Here is a 17,964-nt window from a genome sequence, read left to right as displayed (position 1 = left end):
AAAGCAGTTCATACTAATTTTAGACACACTTGTTACAAAACAAACCTACTAAAAACATAAAATGGAATGACTTTGATTATGTCATGTTATTATATACCTTAAAAATCTCAAAATATCCAAGATCACCAAAAACTTGTTATTCCTTTTCAAAGAAAGATGAATTAAGAAAGAACCACAGTCATCATCTATGATCTAGTTCTGCTATCTGTCTAGCATTGTTCAAAATATTTTTCTAACTGGTTATCTTAACATAAAACAAAGCTGAGAGCCAGAATAAGAATTACAATCCTGTTTCTAAAAAATAGTCTTAAACAATATTGTCTTGACATCTTGTGCTTCCTTGCTTTAGTCTACCAGGAAGTTTGCTGAAGCCTTAGTTTTCTCAAGTGGAAGTAATACTCCTAACTTAAATGGTAGGCCTTAAAAAGTTAATATATATTCCAAGCACTAAACACAGAACTTGGTACATAATGGTTAATACAGAGGTAACACTGTAGTTTTATTTCATCTCAACTTAAAAATATGATTTTATTCAAGGAAATATCTACTCAAAGTAATGCAGCTGAAGTGAATGTGCTATTATAAGTTTCATCAGGACAGCTTGGAAATATTTTCATTTACAGGCCATATGACCTCAAACGGAGATTTTAAGTGTTATAAAGATTAGGACCATCTTAAGTGTTGGGGAAAATCAGGAAAAGACCAGTGAGTACTTCAACTGTCAATTCAAATAACTTTACTGATTTCATTTCTTTTCAGTTCTCTGACTCCCCCTGTCTAGAACTCATCTACTGAAAAAGGGTCCTTCACATGCATCTTTGTATTCTTCTGTTTTTATACTTTTACAGGGGTGGGCCTTGTGGTACAGTCAGTTGGGCTGCCGCCAGGGACACACACATCCTATATCAAAGTGCCAGGGATTCAGTCTTGCCTCCACTTCTGATCCAGCTGCGTGTTAATGTGCCTAAGGTAAAACATATGATGCCTAAGTACTTGGGTTCCTTGCTACCCATGTGGGAGAACTGGATGGAGTTCCTGGCTCCTCATTTTGGGTTGACACCAATCTGGCTGGTTGCTGAGGACATTTAGGGAGCAAACCAGCAGACAGAGGTCTCTCTCTCTCTTCTTGCTCTGTCACTCCACTTTTCAAATTTATACTATGACAAAACAATTATTAATTTTACAGAAATGGTCTGGCGACAGTGTACATTTTAACTGCATCTGCCTGGGAGGGGGGTAAACACACTTTTCATTCATAAAGTAAAGGTAAGTAAGGAGAGTATTCAAGCTCTCAATTCCAAAAGACAAAAGCTAAGGCAAAGGGTACACGGGCTTCCATAGTCTTAAGTTGTAGTAGGCAACAAGTCCCGATTTTGTTGTGGAGAACTTAGTAATGTTTCCAATGACTTACTGGCAATTTTAAAACATCAAAGAGCAGTTATCACTCTGTGATAAACGCTCAAGATAACCATGAATGCAGATAACAGTGAATGAAGTGGCTGCATCCTACAAGGGAAATTCAAGGGGATTTAAAAAAAAGGGGGTAGGGGCATACTTAATCTAATCCAATTAAAAACTGTGGCAAAAGGACATTTCCTAAAACTTAACAGAAATATTGCAAACTATGATTAACAGGCTTCGATATTGACAATATAATTTAGAAAAACTTTTAATATTCTGGATGCTCATATAGAAACCTAATACTGTAAAAGAATATGCTATAATCTCAGATCAGTTTTTCAGCTGAGAGACAGTTCATAAAGTCTGTTTCGTCAAAGTAAGAGCTACATATTCAAATAGGAGATATCACTTAACGGCACAATATGTCTGATTCATTTATATTTCTATTAAGAAAAAAGAGACTGATTTGTAATTTTAAATTTAGCATTATCATTGCTAACCAAAGATACACCTGTTAAAAAAAAGCCACCATCTTTAAAAATTAAATGATGAAATGCATCGTGGGGCTGCAGCAGTTCTGAAAAACCTAGACCTATATAACAGCTTGTGCCTTGTGACTTTTTTGGGAAAATCATTAGTTTCATTAAGAATGCTTTCTTCTATATCATTCTCTGCTTCTTAGTCCTATTAATTTATTCCTACCAAAAAAAAAAAAAAAAACCTCAAAGGAAAAAAATAACTCACTTCAAATCTGTATGTCCCCATCACTGCCATTTCTGTCCCCTAAACAACCATATTTATTAACCCATTCTCAAAGGTCTACATTTATAGTAAACAAATAAAAAGAAACAGAAATTAAGAAGGTAACCACAGACATATATGCAACTCTTACATCTCTTTTCAGTTTCAAATTCTGGCAAAAAAGGAGTATATCCCTTGTACATACTGAATGCTGCAGCGTCTGTGCCACAATATATGAACATTAATTGATCTGTTAGTTCTCAGTTTTAACATTCTAGTAGACTTTAACATTCTAGTAGACTTTTCACAAAAGTCTGAAATAAAACAAAAAATTCTAAGTTCCAGTTTGAGCTGAGATTTAAGCTGTCAATTATACTCTAATAAAGTCTAAAATTAAGAGATAAAAAAATAAGTATTTATGCAGCAATTTTTGTCTGTGGTTGCCCAGAGCAAGTTTAAATGATCATGGCTTCACTACTCACAGATTACTGATTGGCCACCTTTATTATCCACATTTCATAGGTGGAGACACTAGGTACAGAGGTTAAGTGGCTTCTGCAAACTAATGTCATGAGTCATAAGAGTTTAGAACGTCTGACTTATAGTCCTTTGCCACTGTCTACCACTTATCTTACTTTAATTTCTAAGAGCACAGAATCAACTTACTAAAAATACCAAGCATTTATATTTATTTCTTGTAATGAATAGTTACCTAAAAATAAAAACACCAGCCTTTCAAGAAAGAGGAAGTTTCTTTATAGAAGCAGCAATAATCTCTCCATATGCATTTGAAAAATCATTTAAAAAAAATCTTAAAGGCTGAGGAGTTCATCACCTCTTAAACATACACAATATGGTTCTTCTAAGAGAAGTGTGGTTTAATGATACTAAAGATCTTCCTATGTTCACCTCAAGTCACTCTGAATAAAGAACTACATTCCTTTTGCCTTGGGATTTCCCTTCGTAGAAACAGAAAAACTTAATTCCTACCTGACATAGACAACATAAGGAAGAATTTACTGTTTGTGGACTGCTTTGAGATTCCAGAACGAAATACATAATCCAGATGATCTTCGACCCTAGAACAAAGGCAAACTTCACTGAAAGTAGTTGCTTCTGCAGATGCCTCCAAAATAAGATAGCATATTTATACAGAGGTACGTTTTACTTAAACCAAGTCTTTATCACAATAAAGTAAGGAAACAATTTCCAAAACTTTTTTTTCCCAAAACTCTTTAGAAAAAAGTTCTGCCCAACTCAAAAATGTCATACTTCTGTTCTCACACATTTCTCCTTCAGTAAGCATACTAACTTTATTCTTAAGTTAGCAGAAATTATATGCATTTATTAAAGGGAACAGACTCTCAAGAAAATGATGCAATCAACTGCAACAGCAAAAGTTTAAACTGTCTAATAATACATTTTGTTAAAATTCATTTAAGATTACTTCTCAGATAACTACACTTACTGGAGGACAGTAAAATTTTCAAGTGTTCAGCATATGTTTATAGGTTCACCTTTAGCAAATCTCAGCCCTTCGTTAGTTTCCTGAAATCTGAACTTGAACTCCTTCTCCTGAGTCAATGTCAGATAAACATAATTCTTAAAAATTAATGCATCAGTCACGAAGTTTAACAGGTTTATTGCTACCGTCACTCGTTTGATGATATTTCCAGGTGGTGAAGAAAGAATGAAGAGATTTTAAGAAATCGGAAGCTGAACTACATACTGAGTGGATACGTAGCTTAGGTAGAAAACAGAAGAGAATAGATGGGCATGTTAGAAAGAATTCTCCGGGATTTAATGAGAAAAAAACAACAACATACGTTTGAAGTTAAGAGGCTCGACCTAGGAAAATAGATTGGGGGTGGGGAGAGGTGGATCAAGATTAAAGAGCAGAAATGGGACGAGGGTGGAAAAGGCAAGGGAGGCAGGAGCTATTAGGCAGTAAGTGATGAAGTAGGGTACCCAGAGAGGGGCCTCCGAAGCTAAGGTGGGGCACAGAACCAAGTCTGGGGCAAAGCGATGCTTACACACACACACACACACACACACAGCAACCAACAGAAGAGAATGAAGTTCCGAAAGCCGCGGAAGACCAATCGTGGAGCTAACAGAGTGAGCACCCAGGTGGGCGAGGGTAAGACGCTCCGGGTAGGGAACCGCCAGACTGGGTAGGATGCACAGCCACAGGAAAGGAATCCAAGGGAGCAAAAAAGCGTACCCCGCTTCCAACCGAGGGACCACCAGGGCGAAAAGGCACGTGGGAGGCGCGGGACGAACACGCAGAACCACGCAAGGCAGGTAAAGCAGGGGCCGGGGCCGGGGCAGGGTCGAAGCTGGAGCAAGGGGCGCAGGGCAGGCTAAGGCTGGGGCACGGGAGGCGTGCGGCTCAGGAAGAGGCGGCCGAGGGAGCCGCGGCTGCGGCGGGCGCGGTGGAGAGCGCCCGGCGAGCGCAGCGCCGCGGTCCCTCGCCTCCCAGAGCGCGCCCAGCACCGCCGTCCCCGCCGACCTTCAGCGGGGCCCGGGCCGGGCTTCGGCCGCGAGCAGCCGGGACGCGGGCAGCAGCGGGCGAGCGCGGGACGGGGAGAAGGAGGCCTCTTCCTGCCCGGCCCCTGGGAAAGAGGGACGGAGGGAGGGTCGCGGGTGTCTGGAGCCGGGGGAGCCGGAGAGGAGGGTTAGGGGCTTACCTCTCGCCGGGCTTGGCCTCTTCCCCCGCCCGTCGGACGGAGGAGCTCGTCGTCCAGCTGCAAGAAGAAAGCCCTACCCGGGTCAGCACCATCCCGTCCGGGGCCCCCTCACTTCGCCATCGCAGCAACCGCAACCCAGCAGCCTGCTTGTCACCGCCGCTCCGCGACTGGCCCAGCGCCACTAACGAGCATGCGCAGTCGCCCCACTCCCGAGGGATCCCGGGCCAGCCGGCTCTACCTGCGATCAACAGGTCCCTGGCCGCACGGCCCCGCCCCCGGTCTCTCTCACCTCCCCCTCCCGCCTCGTCCCTCCTCTCTCGGAGACGAGGCCACGCCCCTCGCAAGCTCCGCACCCCGCCCTCAGGAGCCCCAGCGGCCGCTCCGCTTCCAGCGCCAACTGAGATTTCGAGATTCGTTCGCCCTGCGCGGCTCTCGCTCCCAAGATCCCGCGAGAATGGGAGTTTTGCGTCAATAAAAAGCGCGAGCCCGAGCAAAGGGCAAGGCTGTGGGTTTAAGGGAGCGCCCTGGGGGGTCGGTGAAGACTTAGGAGCTAGAGGGGGGACATGAAGAAGAAAGGCTAAGGCTGTTTTTCTCACTTTGTTCCCGCCACTCTTCTCAACGCTATCCTGCTGTCTCCTATAGAGAGCCCGGTCCCTACCCTACCTACTCAGTTTGCACTGTAGGAAAGGAAGCTGCGGGGCATCCGCGCTGGCTCGGGACAGCGGCCTTTGGAGGCCAGGACCGAACTGCGTTTTGGCGAAATGTGGGTGCTGATCTAGTTGCTTCTCGGTTGTGACGCCCGGAAGGGCGAAAGAGGATGGAGGAAGTAAGCCTCTAGCTCTTAAACTCCATTAACACAAGGCCTTGAGGGCTAATCCTTTATTGATCTTTTATTTCACTTGCTGGGACTCAAAAAATACTGGGACTTTGACATGCCGACAGGCCTTAAGAACCTTCAGAATTGGGTGCCTCTGACCTCTGCTTTTCGCATTCAAGCGTGAGGAGAGGCTTTCTGAAAATAGTTTGTGCCCAAAGCCAAGACCTGCTGAAGAAGAAACTATCACCTGCGGTCTCCTTCCCACCCACCCCGACGCCCCCGAGCTTTTAATAACTAAACTCATATCACTGAAAGAGACACACCTGGAAGTCTGTCAACACACTGGACTCACCTGTCCGTTCTGCGGGCAGATTCACAAACCATTAAGTTTCCCTAAAGATCATTTACTATGCCCCTCAAAACTGTCTAAATTCCTCATCTTCCCCTGCTCCATAAAAATGGGGTATATAATAACTTATGAGTAATTGTGATAGTGTATAATCGCTCGTATATTTTCCCCGTGCTGTGGTTTGCCCCTTTTACCTTTAATAAATTTGTATACCTTTTCTCTTGTTTTGATTTTTCCTTTATGTGTCGTTCCTTGTTTCCGAATGTAATCCAATAGAACATTTTCTGGTACATAAAACTCAATATGTAGCTAAAGCAGAGTTAATGAAGAAAATTGTGGCTGCAGCTTATACATTAAAAATGAACTAGAAGGGGCAGGTGTTTGGCCCCGTGGTTAAGATGCCACTTAGGGCACCCGCATTCCATCTCAGAGGGACTTCCTGCTAATGTGCACCCTGGGAGGCAGCAAATAATGGCTCAAGTGCCTGGGTCCCTGCCACCCATTTGGGAGACCCAAGTAGAGTACCAGGCTGCTGGCTTTGGTCTGTACAAGCACTAGCTGTTACAGACATTTGAGAAGTGAACCAGCAGATGGAAGGTCTCTGCCTGTCTACCTTTCAACTAAAAAATGAAAATAAATAACTAAAAAAATTAGGAGGGTGGATCTTGGTGATGGTTGCACAGTATTGCAGTGCACTCAATGCCACCAAACTATGCACTTTAAAAATGACAAATTTTATGTATATTTTACTACAATAAAGATTAGAAAAAGCTTTGTGTATTCATACAGGGGTAGTGGTGATGTCTTGTAACCTAGGTGGTTCAGGGAGCAGGCTTGTACTAGAATTTGACTTCTTGTTTATCTTCATCTTTGTATGTGTTTGGAACATGATTGGAAGTGATGTTATCCAAGCATTTGTGTGAATGACTTGACTTTCCCGGTTTCTACTCTGTCCCTTCCTCTATAGCCCTATGCCATTTTATTGCCCTGTCTATAAAAGTTTCTATTGCTGATTTTGTAACTTAAACTGTAGCTTCACAATGAAAGGCTTTTTCTATTATTCTAGACCCAACTGTCTTTTGGGAAGATGTACTAAACAACCAATTATGTACATTTCCACTTTCATATATCCACCCTAAAATATAACCTGTGCCAAGTTTATTTCCCTGTTCAATGTTATTTATATTCAAATCACATTTTCAAATTATCCATGTACCAGGCAGTGTACAAATCTTGGAAGACACCAACATGAATAAAACAGAATTTAGGTGGAATATTTGCATAATTACCTTACGAAGTGGTATGTGTAGTGCAGAAAAACACACAAGGAATTATGAATCTCAGAGAAGCAATAATCCAATTTAGGTTGGCAAGAGGTCATGAGTCAAGAAAGACTTCCACAAAAGATATGGTTCCAGAGAGCTAATGAAGTAGAATATTTGGTAGTTGGGCAGCAAAGAGGACTGTTAAAAAAAAAATGCTATGCAAATGAGAAACTGATCTTTTCACTGAAACAAAACTAAGGGCACTTTGATGTCACTGCTTGGGGATGTCAGACAGAAGTAGGCAAGGATCACTGTGAGCCCTTTAATGAAAAATCAGATCAAGATCAATTCCACTGTTATTTTTAATTACTCATGTGTGTGTCAAAAACTGCTAGTTACTGATGGAGCACTGAAGATTAAGTCAGCCTCAGGAAATTTGCAATCTAGAATAGGGATACAGACACATAAAATATCAATAAATTCTGAAAAAAAGTTAAAACTGGGGTAAGTTGTTTGAGAACCCAGAATCAATTAACCTAGAGATTTAGGCAAGACTTCTTGGAAATCATCCATTGGTAGAAAGAGTTAAATAATTTCTTAATGAAAAATAGAAAAATTAGGTGTGTAGCACACTTTAAACTGTCAGATTACCAGGGTCCCAGTTCAAGATTCTCTGATAGACTGTGTAACACTGAATTTCTTAACTATTGTAGGTTTCAGTTTTTTCTCAACAGAAGAATTTAAATTCCTTTAAAATTTCTCCAATAATATGATTCTAAATTTGCTTCCCATTTATCGCCCCAGGTTTTATATCACCTTTTATGCTGCTAATAAACATTTTTTGTGCCACATTTAATGTACATTAGGCTAAGTCTTATATGTGTTGTTTCCAGTCTAAGAGCTCAAAGAATGCAGGGTTTGGAATTCTTGCCATCCTGTAATTGGTTTACATGATTTGACCCTGGTGTAGAATGTTTTTGAATCTCTAGTAAACCCTTGTTGACTGGAGTATTCTTGTAGGCTAAAGATTAAGTTATCTCTCCCCTGCATATTTGCACAATATTGACTCAAAGATTGAGACAGAAGAAATGTATGTTGTAAATTTGAAAATAGCCTCATGGAAAGATAGCTCAGATTTGTCAGAAGTTAGACATTAATTCCCTAAGCAAATATGTTTGTCTGCCTTCCTGAGATTTATGATCCTTAAAATATTCCTGTTGCTTTAAATGTGGTCACTCTCAACTTTGAAATTTTATATTAAAAATAAGATATCATCAAAATCATTTTTTTTAAAAAAAAGATTTATTTATTCATTTGAGGGGCATAGTTACAAATGGGGAGAGGGAGAGAGAGAGAGAGGTTGTCTATTTGCTGGTTCACTCCCCAAATGGCCAGAACAGCTGGAGCTGGAATGATCTGAAGCCAGGAGATTCTTCTGGGTCTCCCACCCAGGTGCAGGGGCCCATGGACTTGGGCCATATTCTGCTGCTTTCCTAGGCCATTAGCAGGGAACTGGATTGAAAGTGGAGCAGCCAGGACTCAAACCAGAGCCTGTTTGGGATGCTGGCACCACAGGCAGAAGCTTAACCTACTGTGCCACAGCGCTGACCCCATAATCAAAATGACTCTACAACTTCTTCCAATAATGTGATTCTTTTTGGAATTTTATACAAGGGACTTCGAATTCTATTTTTGATAAGAATTAGGTTATTCTCTAATAAGTAAAGTATTATAAGTCTTACTTAAAGTATTAACCCTCCTTTAGGAGCACTCTTTCTAAAAGCAAATTCTAGATTTAATCATTTGCAGTTATTTGGGTTGGTGTCCACAGAACTCAATGATAAGTTTTTTTTAAAGGAGATTCTGTTACTTTAACAACAGATATGAGATTGAGCAAAATAGTTTCAGTATGGAACTTTCATGGGTTAGTAACAACTCAAACCAGAAGGATAAATGTTATTACTTCATAAGTTAACATTATTTCATGACTTAATAACCATGGCCTTTCTGGAAGAACCATGATATAAAACTCAATTACCGCTGGCGCCGCTGCTCACTAGGCTAATCCTCCGCCTGTGGCGCTGGCACACCAGGTTCTAGTCACGGTCGGGGCACCGGATTCTGTCCCGGTTGCTCCTCTTCCAGGCCAGCTCTCTGCTGTGGCTCAGGAAGGCAGTGGAGGATGGCCCAAGTCCTTGGGCCCTGCACCCGCATGGGAGACCAGGAGAAGCAACTGGCTCCTGGCTTCGGGTCAGCGCAGCATGCCAGCCGTAGCAGCCATTTGGGGGGTGAACCAACGGAAAAGGAAGGCCTTTCTCTCTGTCTCTCTCTCTCTCTCTCCCTGTCTAACCCTGCCTGGCAAAAAAATAAATAAATAAAATAAAAAATAAAAAAACTCAGTTACTAAGTTTTTCTTCCTTGCAATGTATTAGCAATCCTGTAGTCTTTTTTTTTTTTCCCAAAAAAAAAAAAAAAACCCCTTACTTTCACCTATTATTTCTTAAAGCTAACAATGTTGGTTGCTTCTCAGAGGAAAACCTAGAAGCAACAGTGTTTCATGAAGGAAGAGAAGGGAAACTTTTGATTGTATGCTCTAAGTTGCACCCTAGTAGATGAGTTAAAGTGAAAAATTGTATGAGTAGTAGTTTAGAACTTGGTTTTAATAAGATATTAAGTAAGAAACTCATACTGCATATTGTGTGAACTGCAGTTATCTTCACATAAGGAGTGAAAAGGGGCAAACGGTGGCCTCTTTGTTGCAGCTCAGATTACCTAGGTTTCCCAGTGACTGAGTGCTTGGATCCTTCAGCGTGAATCTGTCAGACAGAAGACATTCCTCCCACCACTACCCTGCTGAACATTCTTGTGAAGTATAATTATCCAGGATCAGGTGACAGCCACAAAATGATTTCTAAATTATTCTCTTCTTTATATATCTGGAGCTTACCATGGTTGTTTTTTCTATGTAATATTTATACTAATTATTATTCACTCTGTGATAGCAAACACATGAGGACAAGTTTCTTTTCTAAAGATGCACACATTCTTATCTAGAGTCCTGATCTTTAAGCCAATTCAAGTCGTATACCTTCTGCCTCACACCAGACCATTTCACTTAGGTAGCCTGCTGAACCTTCTTATTCAGCGAATCCCAAGTTGGACTCATTCTGCTGTCCATTCCCCATCTCGCACAGTTCCGGCTCTTTCCCAGCCTGCTGGTTTGTCATTGTCCTCTCCCCTCCCATTTACTAAGCCTAGAACCTCACAGCCACTTCAGATGCTTCCTTTCATTTCCATGTGCTATTTCAGTGTTCTTGAAAAGTATCACTGTTATTTCAAAATTCTTTTCTACTATGAGGAAAATCTAGACTTGGACAAAAGAGGAACATTTCTTCTCATGAAACTGGAGGAAAGGATTTAAGTCACAGTATGAATGGAAATGAAGGATATGTAGCAATTTTTTTAGCTGGATTTATTTATTTATTTGAAAGGCACAGTTACAAAGGGAGAGGGAGAGACAGAAAGAGAAAGACTGATCTGAAGCCAGGAGCTTCTTCTGGGTCTCCCACCCAGGTGCAGGGGCCCAAGGACTTGGGCCATCTTCTGCTGCTTTCCTAGACCATTAGCAGGGAACTGGATCGAAAGTGGAGCAGCACTTATTTATTTATTTATTTATTTGTTTGTTTATTTATTTATTTTGCCATCCACTAGTTCACTCCCCAAATGGCTGCACTGGCCAGAGCTAGTCAGGGCCAAAGCCAGAAGTCAGGAGCTTCACCTGGGTCTCCCACGAGGGTGGCAGGGGCCCAATTGATTGGGCCATCTTCTTCTGCTTTTCCCAAGTCATTAGCAGGAAGCTGTATTGAACATATAGGCTCCAGGACATGAATTGGCGTCTACATGGGATGCCTGTGTTGCAGGTGGCAGCTTAACCTGCTATGCCACAATGCCAGCCCCAATTCATCAATTTAAAATCTACAGTTTATAGCAAAAACAAAACAAACAGGAAATAGTTTGGTACAACTGTAAGCTACCATAATCACATAAGCTACCATAATATCTTCTAATTTTCTTATGCCAGTGAAAGTAATAATAGATAATTTTTATTGAACTCTTACGAAAATCTTAGTATTTTACCAGTATCGCTTATGTATCTCACAAAATTTCGACAAGCTAGACATTATAAAAACCACATTTATATGAAGAAACTGAGCAAGCCTACAGCCAGTAAGTAGAAGACTGGAGTTCTAATCCAGTAATGAGAGATCCTACCCAGACACTGTGCCACCACACTGCATCTGAATAGATGGCTGTTTGTAGACTCATTTGATTATGTTGTCTAAATAATAAGAGAATTGTTTGAAAAGGAACTTAAACATGATTACTATTTAAATGTAAGTTTATACCTGAATTAAAATATGAATGAAATATTTTACCCTCAGAAATCAAACTGTTTTCATTTGTAAAAAGAATTTTTTTTATTTATTTGAAGGGCAGAGCAACAGAGAGAGAGAGACAGAGGGAAACATCTTCTATCCACTGGTTCACCTCCCAGATGGCTGCAATAGCCAGGTCTGAACCAGACGGAGGCCAAAAGTCAGGAACTCTGACCTTGTCTCCCACATGGGTGGCAGAGCAGCAAGCACTTGGGCCATCTTCTGCTACCTTCCCAGGCACATTAGCAGGAAGCTGGATCAGAAGTGGGGTAGCCAAGACTCAGACAACAGTCCAATATGAGATGCCAGCATCTTAAACAATCGTTTAACCCACAGAGTCACACCATCAGCACCTGTTGCTGTTTTTGTGGATGTTCCTTCTCATGGATGCTTAAAATAATTCCATATTAAATTTTTGTTTTCTTGGGGCCAGCACTGTGGCATAACAGGTAAAGCTGCCACCTTTAGCGCTGGCATCCCACATGGGCACTAGTTTGAATCTCGGCTGCTCCACTTCTGATCCAGCCATCTGCTATGGCCTGAGAAAGCAGCAGAAAATGGCCCAGGTCCTTGGGCCCCTGCACCCTCATGGGAGACATAGAGGAAGCTCCTGACTCCTGGCTTTGGATCAGTCCAGCTCTGGCAATTGCAGCCATTTGGAGAGTGAACCAGTGGATGGATGACCTCTTTCTCTCTCTCCCTCTCTCTGTCTGTAACTATGCCTCTCAAGTAATAAATAAGTCTTTAAAAAATAAATAAAAATGTATAAATTTCTGGGTATTCCTGGCATTAGTAGGAATAATGAGAAGCAATGATTGATTAATAGAATAATTGCACTTATACTAGTGCTTAGATTCCCCCTTAAAAATAAGATGTACAACAGTAGCTGGTCATGTCCACATGAAGACTGCTATTCAGAATGAAAAATTAGTCTCACTTTTTTTTTTAAAGATTTATTTATTTGAAAAAGTTCCACAGAGAGAGGAGAGGAAGAGACAGAGAGGTCTTCCATCTGCTGGTTCACTCCCCAGATGGCGGCAACGGCCGGAGCTGTGCCTATCCGAAGCCAGGAGCCAGGAGCTTCTTCCTGGTCTCCCATGCAGGTGCAGAGGCCCAAGGACTTGCACCATCTTCTACTGCTTTCCCAGGCCATAGCAGAGAGCTGGATTGGAAGAGGAGCAACCGGGACTAGAACTGGCCCCATATGGGATGCTTGCGCTTCAGGCCAGGGTATTAACCCACCACGCCACAGTGCCAGCCCCAGTCTCACATGTTTTAAAATCTCTCTGGCAGAAAAACTTTCCTTTCTATTTCTTAGTTTTTATGGGAACATAGTTAACATAAAAACACAACAATAATTTTCATATGGTCAATGACAAATTTACTTATTCTTAGATTTTTAAAAAATATGTATCATTTGCTATATTTCTTGGGTACAGAGAAAGAAACATGAAAAACATGAATGTAATTATTTCTATTATGTCTTTAAATGCTGTTTAAGTCACTTTTTAATGGTTATTTAGCTAAAAACAATTTAAAGTGATCTGAGTAGTGATCACTTGGGTGATTATACTTGTATCAACTCCTTAAAAATTATGCCTATGTGCTTGGCTTTTGTAGGGTAAGTGAAAATATTCTTGGCAATTGGTTTTTCTTTCTTTCTTTTTTTTTTGTTGTTGTTTGAGAGGCAGGGGGGGAGGGGAGCCGGATAGGGAGGGCTCCTATCTGCTGGTTCCCACAATAGCCAGCCTGGAGCCAGAAGCCCGGAACATAATCCAAGCCTCCCATGTGACTACCAGGAACCCAATTACCCATCACTGCTGCTGCTCTGGGTCTGCCTTGGTTGGAAGCTGGCATCAGGAAGCAGATTCAGGAATCAAACCCAGGTACTCCTATATGGCACACAGATGCTGTGATGTGCCCAGCCTGATTTTTTTTCCCCTCAGGATCGCTTTGTCTATTCTTGGTTGTTTGTGATTCCATATGAATCTTAGGATTGTTTTTTTCTTTTTTAAAAGATTTATTTGTTTATTTATTGGAGAGGCAGAGTTACAGGGAGGCAGAGGCGGGGCGGGGGGGAGGTTTCTATCTGCTGGTTCACTCCCCCAGCTGGCCGCAATAGCTAGAGCTGCACCAATCCGAAGCCAGGAACCAGGAGCTTCTTCCGGGTCTCCCATGTGGTTGCTGGGGCCCAAGTATTTGGGCCATCTTCCACTGCTCTTCCAGGCCATAGCAAAGAGCTGGATCAAAAGTGGAGCAGTCAGGACTCGAACTGGTGCCCTTATGGGATGCCGGCCCTGCAGGCAGAAGCTTTACCCACTGTGCCATAGTGCCGGCCCCAGGATTGTTTTCTCTAAGTCTATAACGAATGCCATTGGTACTTTGACAGGAATTGCATTGAATCTGTAATTGCTTTAGGTAGTATAGACATTTTACTGATATTAATTCTTTCAATCCATGAGTAAGGAATATCTTTCCATTTCTTTCCTTAATGATTTCTTTCATCAATATTTTATAATTTTCAATGGTAGAGGTTTTTCACTTCTTTAGTAATATTTATTCCTAAACATTTGTGTGGTTTTTTTTTTTTTTTGTGGCTACTACACTTTCTTGAGTTCTTTTTTGGTGAGTTCATTATTAATGTATAAAAAAGCTACTTGGTTTTGTGTGTTGATTTTGTAACCTACAACTTTGCTACATTGGGTTATCAGGTCTAACATCCTTTTGGTGGAGTGTTTAGGTTTTTCCAGGTATAACATCAAATCATCTGCAAACATGGATATTTTGACTTCCTACTTTTCAATTTTGATGCCCTTTATTTCTTTCTCCACCCTAATTGCTCTTCTTAATACTTTCAGTACTATATTGAATAAGAGTGGTAAAAGTGTAATTCTTGTCTTGTTCCAGATACTAAGGGAAGTGCTTTCAGCTTTTCCCCATTCAGTATGATATTTGGTGTGATTTGTCATATACAGCCTTTAAAGTTTGAGGTTTTTTCCATCTATTCCTAATTTGTCGGTTTTTTTTTTTTTTATATCATGAAGGGTTTGAATCTTATCAAATGCTATTTCAGCATCTATTGAAATGACCATATGGCTTTTGTTTTTCATTCTGTTGATGTGATTTATGAAATTTAATGATTTACAAATGGGACCAACTTGTGCATTTCTGGGATAAATCCCAATTGAATGTGATATACGATTTTTTATGTGGTATTGGATTCAGTTTGCTAGCACTTTGTTGAGAATTTTTGCATCTATGTGCATCAGAGATTTATGTCAATAGTTTTCTTTTTGTGTTGTGTCTTCGATTTTGGTATCACAGTGATGCATGCCTCCTAAGAGTTTGGAACAGTTCATCCTGTTCAATTTTTTGAAATAATTTGAAAAGTATTGGAGTTAATTCCTCTTTAAATGTTTTTAGAATTCAGCAATAAAGCCATTAGGTCCTGGACTTTTCCTTGATGGAGGACTTTTAATTATTGCTTCAATCTCATTGCTTGTTATGGGTCTGTTTAAATTTTTCTATATCTTTTTAAGTTAATCTTTATAGGTTAAATATACACAGAAATTTATCCATTTTTTGAGGTTTTCCAATTTGTCGTCACAGAGTTGTTGTTGTTGATAGTTGTCTCTTACTTGTATTTTGGTCCTGTCAGTTGTAGTGTCTACTTTTAAATCTCTAATTTTATTTGACATTTTCTTTTTTCTGTTAATCTGGCTAAAGCTTTGTCTATTTGTTTTATCTTCTCAAAAAACAATCTTTATTAATGTTTTATTTTAGTTTCAATTTCATTTATTTCTGTTCTGATCCTTATTATTTCTCACCTCCTGCTAATTTGGGGCTTGGTGTGCTCTTGGTTTTCTAAGTCCACGAGATGCGTCAATAGAGCATTTTTTTAAGATTTATTTGGGGGGGCCGGCCCTGTGGCACAGTAGGTTAATCCTCCTCCCGCGGCACCGGCATCCCATATGGGCGCTGGTTCTAGTCCCAGATGCCCCTCTTCCAGTCCAGCTCTCTGCTATGGCTTGGGAAAGCAGTAGAAGATGGCCCAAGTCCTTGGGCCCCTGCACCCACATGGGAGACCAGGAAGAAGCTCCTGGCTCCTGGCTTTGGATTGGTGCAGCTCTGACCGTTGTGGCCATTTGGGGAGTGAACCTGTGGAAGGAAGACCTTTCTCTCTGTCTCTCCCTCTCACTATCTGTAACTCTAACTCTCAAATAAAATAAATAAAATCTTTAAAAAAAAAAAAAGGTTTATTTGGGGCCAGTGCTGTGGCACAGCATGTTGAAGCCCCAGTCTGTAGTGCCGGCATCCCATATGGGCACTAGTTCAAGTCCGGCTGCTCCACTTTTGATCCAGCTCTCTGCTATGGCCTGAGAGTAGAAGATGGCCCAAGTATTTGGGCCTCTGTACCCATGTAGAAGACCTGGAAGAAGCTCCTGGTTTTGGATTGGCACAGCTCTGGCCATTGTGGCCATCTGGGGGGTGTACCAGCAGATAGAAGACCCCCCCATCTCTCTCTCTGCCTCTCTAATAAATAAATAAATTTAAAAGAAAAAGAAAAAAAGATTCATTTATTTATTTGAAAGACAGAGGGGGGGGGAGAGATTGAGAGAGATCGTCCTTCTGCTGGTTCACTCCCTAAATGGCCATAAAGGCCAGGAGGAAGCCAGAAGCCAGGAGCTTCATCTGGGTCTCCCATTTGCGTCCAGGGGCCCAAGTACTTGGGCCATCTTCCACTACTTTCCCAGGCACATTAGTAGGGAGCTGGATCAGAAGTGGAACTGCTGGGACTCAAACTGGTGCCCGTATGGGATGCCAGCACTGCACACAGCATATTTACCCACTAAGCCACAGCACTGGCCCCTATATCATTTTTTGAGAACGTTCTTTTTTAAATGTAAGCACTTAATGCTATAAACTACCTTCTTAATACTGGTTCTTCTGTATCCCACAGGTTTTGATATATTATGTTTTCATTTCATTTATTTCATAGTAGCATGTTGTTTAAAGTCAATGTGTTTGCAAATATTCTATTGTTCTTGTTGATGATTTCTAGTTTTATTCCTTTGTGGTCTGAGAAGATACGTGCTATGATTTCAATCTTCTTAAATTTACTGAGATGACTTGATTTTTGGCCTAATATATGGTCTATCCTAGAAAATGTTCTATGTGCTGATGAGAAGAATGTGTGTTCTGTAGCTGTTGGGTGAAAAGTTCTGTAAATTTTTGTTAGGTCCATTTGCTCAATAGTATGGTTCAACTCCAACTTACCTTTGATTTTCTGTCGAATGATCTGTCCATTGATGACAATAGGGTGTTGCAATTTCTCATGATTTTATTTAAGTCTATCTCTCCCTTTAGGTCAAAAAGTATTTTCTATATATATCCGGGTGGTTTTGTGTTGGGCATATATATATATATATATATATATATATATATATATATGATTGCTATATCTTATTGGTGAATCAATCCTTTGTTTCTTTTTACAATTTTTGATTTAATATCTGTTTTGTCCGATGTGAGTACAGCTACTTCTGCTTGTTTTTTTGTTTTCTTTGCTGGGTATATCTCTTTCCAGACCTTCGGTGTATGTGTATCTTTCTTTGTGAAGTGAGTTCTAATAGGCAACATATAGTTGGGTCTTATTTTTTCACCCATTCAGCCAACCTAAATCTTTTCACTGGGGAAATTAATCCATTTACACTAATGGTTAGTATCTATAGATAAGAACTAACACTTACCATTTTATTGTTTGGTATTTGATATTACCTGCTCTGTCAGTGAATTTAGTAGTGTCCTATGCTTTCATTTACTTCTAGTGTAAATCTCACTTCTTAATTTCTTGTAAGTCTGATTTGGTGGTGATGAATTCTGTCAGTTTTGCTTATCTGGGAAGAACCTTATTTCTCTGTCACTTCTAAAGGATAACTTTGCTGGATATAATATTCTTGCTTGGAAGTTTTTTGGTTTTAAGATCTTGAATACACTGATCGTGGCTATGTAAAGTAGTAAAACCCTTATGCAAGATAATATGGAGGTTCCACAGAAATCTTTGAATAGATCTACCATATGACCCAGCCATTGCACTCCTGTGAATTTACCCAAACGAAATGAAATCAGCATATGAAAGAGTTATGTGTACCTCCATGTTTATTGCAGTTCAATTTACAAGAGCTAAGGTTGGAATCAACCCTGATGTCCATCAACTTACGACTAGAAAAAGAAAATGTGGTATATGTACGCTATGGAATACTAC

General features: G+C 40.6%; 1 protein-coding gene across 5 annotated transcripts in view; it reads right to left on the bottom strand.

Annotated features, from left to right (window-relative positions):
• Nucleotides 1-5,086, bottom strand: part of FAM135A (family with sequence similarity 135 member A) — a 126,848-nt gene extending 121,762 nt beyond the window's left edge. For 4 of the 5 annotated variants that reach the window (XM_062186337.1, XM_062186335.1, XM_062186338.1 and 1 more), the window contains exons 1-2: nt 4,833-5,086; nt 3,133-3,221 (exon numbers count right to left, since the gene is read on the bottom strand). The gene's annotated coding sequence lies outside the window, so the exon portion shown is untranslated. The remainder of the gene's footprint in view (nt 1-3,132; nt 3,222-4,832) is intronic. The other variant, XM_062186336.1, reaches the window with a different exon arrangement.
• Nucleotides 5,087-17,964: the final 12,878 nt, after the last annotated feature.

Source organism: Lepus europaeus, chromosome 3 (assembly GCF_033115175.1).
Source record: "Lepus europaeus isolate LE1 chromosome 3, mLepTim1.pri, whole genome shotgun sequence".
Lineage (NCBI taxonomy): Eukaryota > Metazoa > Chordata > Mammalia > Lagomorpha > Leporidae > Lepus > Lepus europaeus.
The sequence above is the reverse complement of the archived record's forward strand: the minus strand, read 5'-3'. Positions and strand labels throughout refer to the sequence as shown.